This window comes from Xyrauchen texanus, chromosome 3, assembly GCF_025860055.1.
Source record: "Xyrauchen texanus isolate HMW12.3.18 chromosome 3, RBS_HiC_50CHRs, whole genome shotgun sequence".
NCBI lineage: Eukaryota > Metazoa > Chordata > Actinopteri > Cypriniformes > Catostomidae > Xyrauchen > Xyrauchen texanus.
The window spans coordinates 21,967,203-21,980,712 of record NC_068278.1 but is presented as its reverse complement, the minus strand read 5'-3'; positions in this window follow the sequence as shown (position 1 = coordinate 21,980,712).

The window sequence follows — 13,510 nt, the reverse complement described above, 5'->3', positions numbered from 1 at the left end:
GGCATCTTTAAAATTACGCTCCATCAGTGCCAATCTTTTAGAAGGAAATAAACACTTTTATTAGGAAGAATATACTCTTTTAGCTGCTGAAGCACCCAGGGGCATTATCTGTATTCCACCAGCGTACGAGGGGGAGAAACCGCTGTAATGCGCCATAAATCCAACAGCTTGTAGAAGAGGTGAATGGATCGGCAGAGGAATTCAGATCGTTGAACACAACTGCTCGGCTCCGAAGAAAAAAATCTGAATGTGTGGTTGCGAGCCAGCTCCTTTTGTACCCGTATGTCCGAGGGAGTGGCATGCAAATTCCACTTGCCAATTCCCATTGGTATTTTCTCAAAGATCAGAGGTGTTTGGGGCTCCCGAGAGAGACCCCTAGTGTCACTACATTGACACAACACAGAGTGAGTGACAGATAGGGAACACTCTGGACCCCACTCTTCCTGCCCACTACCTTTTTGAACTGTTGCCTTCTGGCCGATGCTACAGAGCTCTGAGCACCAGAACCATCAGGCACAGGAACAGTTATTTCCAACAGGCCATCCATCTCATGGAGAGATAAAACTGTCCCATTGAGCAATAATTATGTGCAATATACTGTTTAGTCTTTTTTATATTTATCCAACACATCCTACCCCATTGGGTCAGAAGTTTACATAAACTTTTTTAGTATTTGGTACCATTTCCTTTAAATTATTTAACTTGGGTCAAACGTTTTGGGTAGCCTTCCACAAGCTTCTCACAATAAGTTGCTGGAATTTTGGCCCATTCCTCCAGGGAGAACTGGTGTAACTGTGTCTGAATTGTATGCCTTCTTGCTTTTACATGCTTTTAAGTTCTCTTCAGTTTTTGCTCTTCACCTTTTAAGTGCTCTTCATCGGATTGAGGTCAGGGCTTTATGATGGCCATTCCAATACCTTGACTTTATTGTCCTTAAGCAATTTTGCCACAACTTTGGAGGTATGCTTGGGGTCATTGTCCATTTGTAAGACATATTTGTGACATAGTTTTGCTTTATGGCTGATGTCTTAAGATGTTGGTTCAATATATCCACATAATTTCCTTCCTCATGATGTCATTTATTTTGTGAAGTGCACCAGTCCCTCCTGTGGCAAAGCACCTCCACAACATGATGCTGCCACCCCCATGCTTCATAGGTGGGATGGTGTTCTTCAGCTTGCAAGCCTCACCCTTTTTTCTCCAAACATAACGATGGTCATTACACTTTGGTCAAACAGTTAAATTATTTTTTCATAAGACCAGAGGACATTTCTACAAAAAGTAAGTTCTTTGTCCCCATGTGCACATGCAAACTGTAGTCTGACTTTTTATGGTGGTTTTGGAGCAGTGGCTTTTTCCTTGCTGAGCAGACTTTCAGGCTATGTAGATGTGGGTCTCCTGTTTACCTTGTTTACCTGTTACTACCTCCAGCATCTTCACAAGGTCCTTTGCTGTTGTTCTGGGATTGATTTGCACTTTTCTCACTAAAATACGTTCATCTCTAGGAGACAGAACGTGTCTCCTTCTTGAGCGGTATGATGGATGCATGGTCCCATGGTGTTATACTTGCATACTATTGTTTTGTACAGATGAACGTGGTACCTCCAGGCATTTGGAAATTGCTCCCAAGCATGAACCAGATTTGTGGCGGTCTTGGATGATTCCTTTTGATTTTCCCATGATATCAAGCAAAGAGGCACTGAGTTTGAAGGTAGGCCTTAAAACACATCCACAGGTACACCTCCAATTCAGTACACCTCCTATCAGAAGCTAATTGGCTCATTGTCTATATATATATATCTATATATATATATATATATATATATATATATATATATATATAATGTGTATTCTATATATACTTTATTTTCTATTCTATATTTTATTCTATTTTTTTTTGTTATTTTTTATTATTATCTCTGTCTTGTTGCTGTATTGTATTGTTGTGCACTGGAAGCTCCTGTCACCAAGACAAATTCCTTGTATGTGTAAGCATACTTGGCAAAGAAGCTGATTCTTATTCTGACATGTAATCTATTACCTGCTGGTTTGTATTCTCTGCATAGATCGGGGCATTTAGTTTTAGTATTTAGTCTGCTCTAATTGAGGTCAGTGAGTGAATGTATGGGCTTTGGTCCTGACAAGTGCACTAGATGCTTACTCCTGTTTGCCCCGGACTCTCAGTGCTGCTCTGCCTCTTATGGGAATTAAAAAGTGCAGGCCCGAGGAAGAGCCAGACCCAGTCAGGTCAGGATGGAGAACGCAGTAAGACTACCTTCAGCTGCTGCACTCCAGCAGGGCCACAGCTGGGCAACCTGGGCCATTGTGTCGAGGTCAGAGCAAGTATAGACCAGATTGTTATAGAGACCAATAGTCATTTATTATGTTAGCTTGAGGAGTCAGCCGTTGTCTTTTGGAGTGTTTTTGCCTCTTCCTGCTCATATGTGCCCTAGCAAGGAGTTCTAATTTATAAGACCTAGATTCTATTTCCCAGTCATGCCACATATATATCAATAAGAAGAAATAGGGCAACGATTTTCAAAAAAAGTCCTTCGGTTTATTTTCAGAGATCGGCCAGCATACAGTAGTGGCATCAAATTAATCAAGTCTAAGGCGCCCTTTAATAAATCATATCATATCTTTGTCCTGTAGGAAACTCTTGGACCAAATTACTTTTCCCCAAACTGTACTCAATATTCAACTGTCAGTTTACCCCTTTATCAAACTATGTGCCTTTTAATGTAGAGGAGATCAGAGACCTGAGTATCATGGTGTGAGTTATAACGCCATCAGTTTAATCAAATTGAAATTAGCTACAGGGGTGATATCACTATTGTACATGACCATCACCCTCCTGGGATGACAGTAAGTCTTTGTGTAAAATAAAGGGATTTACAAAAACTATTTTGAGGATAGGAAGTTAAATTTCACATCTGTGAAATATACTGTATATATACGGGGTAGGTTGTAACAACAGCACTTTAAATTCTTAACACTTATTGACACAGTTTAGAGATAAGTAGTAGATTTCTGTTGTACCTTAATTTGTAGCAGATACATATTGGAATTGTATAACAATGTTGACACAGTGCAAATAAAAACAAAAAAAAAAACACTTGGATAAAAAAGTTAAAAAATTACCCGTATGCACATAACTCAAGTCCACACCTTTACATTGTACATTTAATTGTTCTAACGAACCTCTGCTAAGGTGTATAGAAAAGATCTGTCAGGCTGCTGACTGTTATGACAAAAATAAATAGGATTGGCTATTTTTCTTTCTCCTGAAAACATCTTGCAGGATCTCATTCTTGCTAAATTAATTGGCATTTAATTGGCAATAATACTTTTTACCTCGACATTATGAAGTAAACAGTTTTGCTGGATAAGCCAGCTGTTTCAAATATGCTGTGGTGAGATTACATTTTTTTTGTTTTCTCTTTCAGCAGGTATAATAAATAAATGTATAATATTTGTTAAAGTTTACATAGTATTATCCTGGCAAGCTAAATATTTAATTGCATCCACTCTACAAAAATAAATGAACCTAATTAAATTAAACCTTTTCCAAGCAATTAAATGATTTTATTTATTTATTTATTTTATCTACAAAAATATTTGGCTTCAATGAATTTGATCTAGTCCTGTCATTAAGTTGAATCAACAATTTTTATCATTTTCTTTTTGTTAGAGTGGCAAGCTGTGGTCTCTGAAACAACATGGAACATGCAGATCAACACATCTTTATAAGCAGCCATTTTCATTCAATGAAACTGACACTCAACAACCACTTACTTATGGTACGTTATTCAATTTGAGTAAAATATTAAAGTAATTCACAATATTATTAATACTGTAGTAAATGTTGGAAACACATCACATGTACTGTACATCCGGTTATGGCCAATGAAAATTAATGTAGTACATGTGTAAATTAATTAAGTAAACGTAATTTTTCAAGTTTTAATTGATTGCACGCAAGTTGTGATGAAAATGTTAAGATTTACTTAAGGCAACGTATTGTGATTAACTAAATCCAACAAGAATCAAACATTTGAGTGCATATTGCTTTCATGATGACACCTGGCATTTGTTTAATGGTTTCAGTCCATTTTTTCACAGTTTTTACACCAAAACTTTTGAGCCTGAGGTGTCTTGTCCTTAACGGAATGTTTTGATCTTGCTCTAATAATTTAATGTCATCGCTTTGCCCAGAGACAGCACAGCATAAAAATATAGGCATGCCCCCCAGTGCTGGCATTTTTTTTTCAGTTTAGTTAATGGGCTCTGTGCCAAACAGAAGAAAGAGGAGCGATAGAGACTAATCAAATCCCTCATTTGATTAAGGTTCACCAAAAGCCAACCTGACAAAAACTTCATATTGAAGTGATCATTTGCATGGGTTCGTTTGAATGGCAAAACCCTCTGTTCCCTCTGATCCATCCTCTGTTGCCTCAGCTCTTGATTAAACTGACTTTGAAATGTGAAAATTGTGTGGGCTGCACTAGAACAATGTCAATTAGGCCTTGTGGAGGGGTGGAATGGATTTAAAGCCATTGTTCAATCTGACTCTTTTCTCCTGCATTAAAGACAGGGTTGTGGCAGTCAGGCGCCTGCGTGCTTATCTTCCCAGCAATAGTGTCGTAATCTGTTGAGCTAGCGCATGTCTGTAAACAAATTTGTCAGTCACACAATGGCACTGCCACCTTTAGTTTGCAGCGGATTACAGCATTTTCAAACAGTATCAGAACAAACACCCCCTACTCTGCACAGCTACACAAAAGATTAGATTAAATATCCATGGATAAATATTTGTGCCTATAACGTCCTTTTTTCAGTGTGATATTAGCATGCAAAAGGCATGTTTGCACACCTTTGGAGGATGTCTTTATGTGCTATTATAGAGGGTTGTAATTCTTTTGATATGGAATTTAAACAGAATTTTATAATAATCCAGAGTTTAAGCTTGAGAAATGCTTTCATGTAGGTGGTTTTCAATTAGTTTCACATAAACTTGAAAATATTTTTAGGACATTAAATCACTAGACAAGCTTTCAGGGTTTTTTATTCACTTTGCCCCTTATTTATCTCCATATTTACACAAATACAGCAGAGGAAATTTGAAGTTCCATTTGTGGATGAACAAACTAATAAGGATGGTTATTTCTCATTACACAGATGCTTAGCAGATTTAATTTGGGTTTTATGTACTGTTAACACTTGTGTTGACTAATTAAGTATATGTTTAAGGGAACAACTTCTTTGTTTGAACAACTTGTGGATGTAGCGAAAATGAATATTTGAAACAAAATGTGTATATATATATATATATATATATATATATATATATATATATATATATATATATATATATATATATACACACACACATTTTTTCACATTTTAGAATAATAGTAAAGTCATCAAAACTTAAATAACATAAATGGAATACATAAATGGGAATTATGTTGTGTGTAAACAAAATCCAAAATAATTTGAAACTGTGTGATATTTAAGCATCTTCAAAGTAGTCACCCTTTTCCTAGAATTTGCAGATATGTACTCTTGACATTTTCTCAACCAACTTCTTGAGGTATTACCCTGGGATGCTTTTTAAATAGTATTGAAGGAGTTCCCATCTATGTTGGGCACTTATTGGCTGCTTTTCTGGTCCAAGTCATCAATTTCAAAAGCAATAATGTTTTTTTTATTAAATTCTAGTTTTGTAATGAAATACATTAATATGGTGGCACAACTATATTTTTGTCTACAAAACTAATTTCAATTTAAGCATACGCCTTCAGATCAAAAGATTTTTAAGATAAATTGTTTCAAACGTTTTGACCAGTAGTGTATGTATGTTTGTTTGTATAACGTCTCTGGTTACTTGACTGTAACCCTTGTTCCCTGATAACAGCGGAACGAGATACTGCGCTGAATTTGGGAACAACTTTAAGTGTGACCAGCTGTGAAAATGTGTACAACACATTTATAGCCTCTGCCGGTGACATATCCAATGATGTCACCGGCAGAGGCTATAAATGTGTTGCACACATTTTCACAGCTGGTCACACTTAAAGTTGTTCCCAAATTCTGTAGCAGGGCTATAAATAGATGCATCACAGGTGGATCGTCAGGTATTTTGTCTGAAGAGCAGTCCTGGGGCATCCCAGTGCGGCAATGAAGCACAGCATGTCGTTCCGCTTTTATCAGGGAGCAAAGGTTACAGTCAAGTAACCCTTTCCTGGATCCTGGTGATAACTATATTCATAGCGTCACCAAATAAGCCAGAAGGCGAAACCGGGCCATCGAGAAGGAAAGATTTGTCCTTGTCTCTGATGCCCGATAAGCCATAAGTATCTCTCCATGCTGACTAAAGCAGACATCGACCGGCCAATGGCGTGGGCCATCTGCTTGGTCGTGCAGAGAGACAGATCCGTGGCTTGATGAAGCTCAGAGAAAGCCTCTTCGTCGACCGTGATGCCCGCACTCAGGTCCTTCAACAGATTAGCCTAGTACGCCTGTAAAACTGCCATAGTGTGCAGGGCACACCAGCCTGACCTGCTGCCCGATAAGCCTTCCCCACAAGTGTGGAGATGGTCCTGCAAAGCTTTGTGGGAAGAGTGGGTCTCTTTAGCGATGAGGCCGAGCCAGGCGAGAGATAACCTGCAAGTGTCTCCTCTGCCGGCAGCATCACCGAATACTTAATCAGATTAGCCTAGTATGCCTGTATCACTGCCATAGTGTGCAGGGCAGCACCAGCCTGACCTGCTGCCTGATAAGCCTTCCCCACAAGTGTGGAGGTGGTCCTTCACAGCTTTGTGGAGAGAGTGGGTCTCCTTAGCGATGATGCCGAGCCAGGCGATAGATAACCCACAAGTGTCTCTTATACCGGCGGCATCAACGAATACCCCCAAGCCTCAGCACCCACGATAGTTGAATATGTCGACGTCGAGGGCACGATGACACGGGAAGTAGAAGGATTCTTCTATGAATGAGAATGCTCGTTATGGAGGTCATAGAAGAAAGGAAGGGACTGGTATAGCGTGCCCCTCACTTCCCTTTTTTTATAATTTTTAAAAAAATTTTTGCCACCAGACAGAGATCTGTCTTCTAGTATGGAGCGTTTGGGGGTGGGGGGGTCTCTTGTTCGCGTGGCCAGTCTAACTATAGTCTGGCCACAGCCTGAGTAACCACCTCGAGTAATTCCTCAGCCACTTTATTATTGTACGTGGAATGTACAGAGGTTCAGCGTCCCCCTCATGAATTGTGAATTGAAGAGGCGCCGAGGCACGCTTCAGGCTTAAGAGAAGGATCAGCTAGCTCTGGGGAGAGAGCGAGCGATAGGGACGGACACGTCTCTCGCTCCTCAGCCAGATCTATGCGAGAGCCCCACGATGAAAGAGTGGGCGCTGGCACTTGGAAGTAAGCGAGATGAGTTTGTAGCATTTTGACTGTAATCTGATTGCAAAGCCTGCACCCGCTCTGCCACAACGCAAGAGCAGCATGCTCTTCCCCCAAACACACAAAGCAAAATTGGTGTGTGTCCGTTTCAGCCATAAAGTGTAAACATGAGAACACACACCGCTTGCTTTGTTTATCAGTCATTCTTTTCCTTCTTTTTTTTTAATAAAAGAGAAAGAGAAAGGTTTCTGCACACTGCCTAACAATTCTAACTCCTAACAGAGGAAAGTAGAAAGTTTCTGACAGGCTAATGAAGCACACACACAGAGTGATCTAAAGACAAAAGATCTGACGATGCACCTGTGATGCATCTATTTATAGCCCTGCTACAGGTGCATCCAATGATGTAACCGGCAGAGGCTATAAATTACGGTCAATTTTCATTGACGTGTTGCACACATATTCACAGCTGGTCACACCTAAAGTTGTTCCCAAAGCGCTAATTCAGTGCAGCATCATAAGTATAGCTTTTAGAAAGGGAACTGATCATTTCAGCAGTGGTCTCTTAATGTATATATATATATATATATATATATATATATATATATATATATATATATATATATGTATATATATATATATATATATATATATATATGTATATACACACACACACACACACACATACTTATGTTTAACTTAGTAAGAGTTCAGAAATTAATATTTAGTGGAATAACCCTGATTTTCAATCACAGCTTTCATGTGTCTTGGCACGCTCTCTACCAGTCTTTCACATTGCGGTTGGGTGACATTATGCCACTCCTGGCACAAAAATACAAAAAGCTCGGCTTTGTTTGATGGTTTGTGGCCATCCTTCTTCCTCTTGATCACATTCCAGAGGTTTTCAATGGGGTTCAGGTCTGGAGATTGGGACCTTGTATGTGGCTTGATTCATGCGTCCTTCACAAAAGATAAATCTGCCTGATTCCAGCCTTGCTAAAGCACTCCCCGATCGACACCGATCCTCCACCTGGTCAGCTAATAGTTAGATGGAGACCCGGAGAGGCCTTCAAGTCACAGTGCCTTGCACCCAATGAGAAATTTGTTAGAGAATCTTTGATGATCTGGGGGTGCTTCAGCAAGGCTGGAATCAGATTCTTCTTTGTGAAGGAAGATTTAATCAAGCTATGTACAAGGTTATCATGGAAGAAAATTTGCATTCTTCTGTTCCCCAATGTTACTCTGAGGATTGTATTTTCCAGCAGGAAAATGCTTGATACCACACAGCCAGGTAAATCAATGTGTGGATGGAGGACCATCGGATCAAGACCCTGTCTTGGCCAAACCAATCTCCAGACCTGAACCCCATTAAAAACCTCTGGAATGTGATCAAGAGGAAGATTGATGGCCACAAGTCATCTGCTTGAATTTTTTCACCAGGAGTGGCATAAAGTCACCCAACAGCAGTGTGAAAGACTGGTAGAGAGCGTGCCAAGACACGACCAAGACCAAATTTTGATTTCTGAACACTTACACAAGTTAAAACATTAGTATTGTGTTGTTTAAATATGAATATAAACTTGTCTTCTTTGCATTATTCAAGATGTTATTTTGATCAACTGTCATTTTCTGCAAATAAGTTCTCTAAATTACAATATTTTTATGTGTCAGTATCTATAAAGTGTAAATCCAGAGAAACTGATCATTTTGCAGTGGTCTCTTAATTTTTTCCAGAGCTGTATATATATATATATATATATATATATATACACTGACCTAAAGGATTATTAGGAACACCTGTTCAATTTTTCATTAATGCAATTATCTAATCAACCAATCACATGGCAGTTGCTTCAATGCATTTAGGGGTGTGGTCCTGGTCAAGACAATCTCCTGAACTCCAAACGGAATGTCAGAATGGGAAAGAAAGGTGATTTAAGCAATTTTGAGCATGGCATGGTTGTTGGTGCCAGACGGGCCGGTCTGAGTATTTCACAATCTGCTCAGTTACTGGGATTTTCATGCACAACCATTTCTAGGGTTTACAAAGAATGGTGTAAAAAGGAAAAACATCCAGTATGCGGCAGTCCTGTGGGCTGAAAATGCCTTGTTGATGCTAGAGGTCAGAGGAGAATGGGCCGACTGATTCAAGCTGATAGAAGAGCAACTTTGCCTGAAATAACCACTCGTTACAACCGAGGTATGCAGCAAAGCATTTGTGAAGCCACAACATGCACAGCCTTGAGGCGGATGGGCTACAACAGCAGAAGACCCCACCGGGTACCACTCATCTCCACTACAAATAGGAAAAAGAGGCTACAATTTGCAAGAGCTCACCAAAATTGGACAGTTGAAGACTGGAAAAATGTTGCCTGGTCTGATGAGTCTCGATTTCTGTTGAGACATTCAGATGGTAGAGTCAGAATTTGGCGTAAACAGAATGAGAACATGGATGCATCATGCCTTGTTACCACGGTGCAGGCTGGTGGTGGTGGTAATGGTGTGGGGGATGTTTTCTTGGCACACTTTAGGCCCCTTAGTGCCAATTGGGCATTGTTTAAATGCCACAGCCTACCTGAGAATTGTTTCTGACCATGTCCATCCCTTTATGGCCACCATGTACCCATCCTCTGATGGTTACTTCCAGCAGGATAATGCACCATGTCACAAAGCTCGAATCATTTCAAATTGGTTTCTTGAATATGACAATGAGTTCACTGTACTAAAATGGCCCCCACAGTCACCAGGTCTCAACCCAATAGAGCATCTTTGGGATGTGGTGGAACGGGAGCTTCGTGCCCTGGATGTGCATCCCACAAATCTCCATCAACTGCAAGATGCTATCCTATCAATATGGGCCAACATTTCTAAAGAATGCTTTCAGCACCTTGTTGAATCAATGCCACGTAGAATTAAGGCAGTTCTGAAGGCGAAAGGGGGTCAAACACAGCATTAGTATGGTGTTCCTAATAATCCTTTAGGTGAGTGTGTATATATATATATATATATATATATATATATTTGTGTGTATAAAACACAAATCCAGTGCAACATAGTTCATAGGATTATGTCTCCTCATGAAACTCCCCATGTCATTCCATCCGAAATGACCTTCAAGTGGTGGTCCGGAGTCATTTACCGTCTACCAAGTGATTCTGTTGTCAAACTGTCAAGTCATCTCCGTATTTGATGGACGCTACAAACAAACAGAGTATCCTAGGCTCTTTGCTTTGTACTTTGTAACCACACACAGTTCAAAGTCATCATTAACTCCAGCTGTTTATTTATATTTTTTATGATAAGAAAGGCTTTTATTGTTAATGTGCATGCTAGCTCAATTTTCAAGTGAAGAAAGATGGCTGTAATACAGGCAGTTAATTCACTGATGCCGATGAAGGAAAGGACGTTATTGACCTATGCCGGCAGCCATGTGTTTCAGTTATTAACTGGCCGCCATTTGTCAGGGAGGCCAAGCGATACGAAAGGGACATGAGGTTCAGGTCTGGGTTAGGGTCGTCCTCCATCCGTTATTATGTGTCTATATTGGGCACTTGAATTGAATTACCCAAATTATACTTCAAGCAACAATGCCCTAACCTAGACCCATGACGAGTTTGAAAGCCGGCACTTTGCATATTATATCTCTTGGTATGAAGGATAAGGCATTTGTCATCTCATGGCACTATTTTTATAGAGGATTTTTTATTCTGTATTGCATGTTTATAATTTGATTATGTAGAAAGGGTAGAGCTTGTGTCAAAAACACAGTCCGAGGCTCCATTGCCCTCTGTTATAGATGAAATATTTTGAAATGCTTGCATGTGGGTCTAATTTAACTTAATTTAGTAGATTGAGTAGATTTCTTTTCATTTATTGTAGGCACATTTCTGAACTCAGTGTGAATGATTATTTTGCAGATTTTGTTATAGAAAGTGCTGAAGATATAGCTCAACCTCTGTTTAGACATAGCTAGAAACTGTCTCGAAATGTCTGCTTCCAGATATCTTATGACAGATGTCTTCTTGCCTTTATATGTAAATTAAGATCCAGTAAAAGCGATTAATTCTAATGGAGTCCAATTTATGCTGGATTTGAACAGCTGGAAGAGACTGCAGTGTTGTGCCAATTCACTCATGCGTTTAAGCTCTTGCCTTTCTTCCAGGTGTTACCAAACTATTTATCAGATAAAAGCAAGGGCACTTGACCTTTGACCCTTCTGCACCTGGACACGATGCAGCCCACTGCTGAATAATCCACTTTTTAACATTACCAAAGACTTCCGATGTTTGTCCTCCCAAACTCGTAGCTAGATGTACCGAGAGAAAAAAGGTAGTAAAAAATGTGCTTTACATTAAGCATGTAATATACACCAATTATGCTAATTACAGATTCACAGATGGCTGAGTGTTGATTACAACATAAACATGGGGTAAGCTCTGGGAAATCAGAAAACTATGTGTTGACTTCCATTGACATTCATTTGATTATTTGTCATGAAAATTGCAGTGATGACAGCAGAAGATATTTAAATAACTTCAAAATGGTGAGTCATTTTTGATGAACAACAAGGGTAGGCTTTTTTGGGGTCTTTACATTACTCCATTAATGTTTTAACATGCATCAACCACATTTTGTAGTATCTTTAATCAGTAAACAAAGTACCTAAAAAATGAACAAACTTTTAATTGGCAGCTGAGTCTATGCAAAAGAGAGGGTGTGTCTGCATATGCATTAGCATAACAATTCACCCATATCCGACACCATTTTACAAATGGTGGAGTAAACATCTGTTCCAGATGTCCTATTATCCTGTCAGGCTGCTCAGCTAAGCTCAGAGATTTCTAGCTTCAATCATGGCCTTTGTCAGCCTTAAAATCAGATGCTGAAATGCCTGGGAGCCCTGTGCTTTACTTTGAAACCCCCATTGGCATGGACATACTTAACAGACCCTGAAACAATCTGTCCTTGCTGCGTTTGAGTGATGTGGGTCTGTGGCATTCGTTCTCTGGTGTTATCGTCTGATGCTCCTCTCAGACAGATTTGCCTCTTTCATGCTCTTTGGATCCACATTGGCTGCTCTGCCTTCAGCGATCTGGCCGGAGGGTCTACAAAACCTACTTCAAATGCCAGTCCTCTCCGTGAAGAGTGACATTTGGAGAAAGCCAAAACATTTTGTGCATTTGGAGAATGCAGCCTGGCAGAAAAGACAGCTATGTTAGCATTCTCTCTCAGCAAGTCAAACGGCAATATTTCCAGTGAATTAAAGTTGCGCAAATTTAGATCAGATTGTGTTGGTTTTGCACAAAATTAGAAAGTCACTGCAGGCCTGCAGCTCAACTTGGGGTGATGCCCCACATGAAGGAGGAAGAAATAACGCCACTGTTGGGGTATGGATGGAAATGTCACAAGCACATGTTACATGTCTAGAAAGAGCAGGCATATTTTCAGATGTAGCACATTTAATAAAATGATTCTGCAAATTCTCTGACGTTTACTACTCGTAACAACATCACATGCAGTATTATGTGTTCTTAACACAGAAAATGTTCTCCATATACTGTTAACATTTCCATGTTACTTCCTAGAATAATATGTAAATACATCCACTTACAAATCCTTTTCTCTTAGCATTTAATCAAACATATTGCTCAGTAACAATAAAGCAAATATGATAACAACATATTAAACAGTCATATTATTGTTTCTCTGTTAAACCAATTTCACAACACCATAACTTCTCAGTTAAAGTACAAATTATTTACTCTGAATAAACAGTGACAATATAATTTCCTTTTATTAGTCTAGACCTTACACATTTCACTGTTCTCTTTTAATAAACAGGCATATTATCTTGTTTGGAATCCACTAAGCTCCATTACAATGGCAGACATACACTTTACTCAAGATGGCCCACACTAACGAACTCCGCTTGTAGCAATTTTACTCACTATACCCTCATATACCAAATTATGTTATTAAGATACAAAATGACAAAATAAACCTCACGTTTTCACAAGATAATGTCATCAATATGAAAAATAATCAACTTGTTACAAGTACTGAGTTCCACTTGACTTAAGGCTACCCAAATTGTATTCATGAGTAA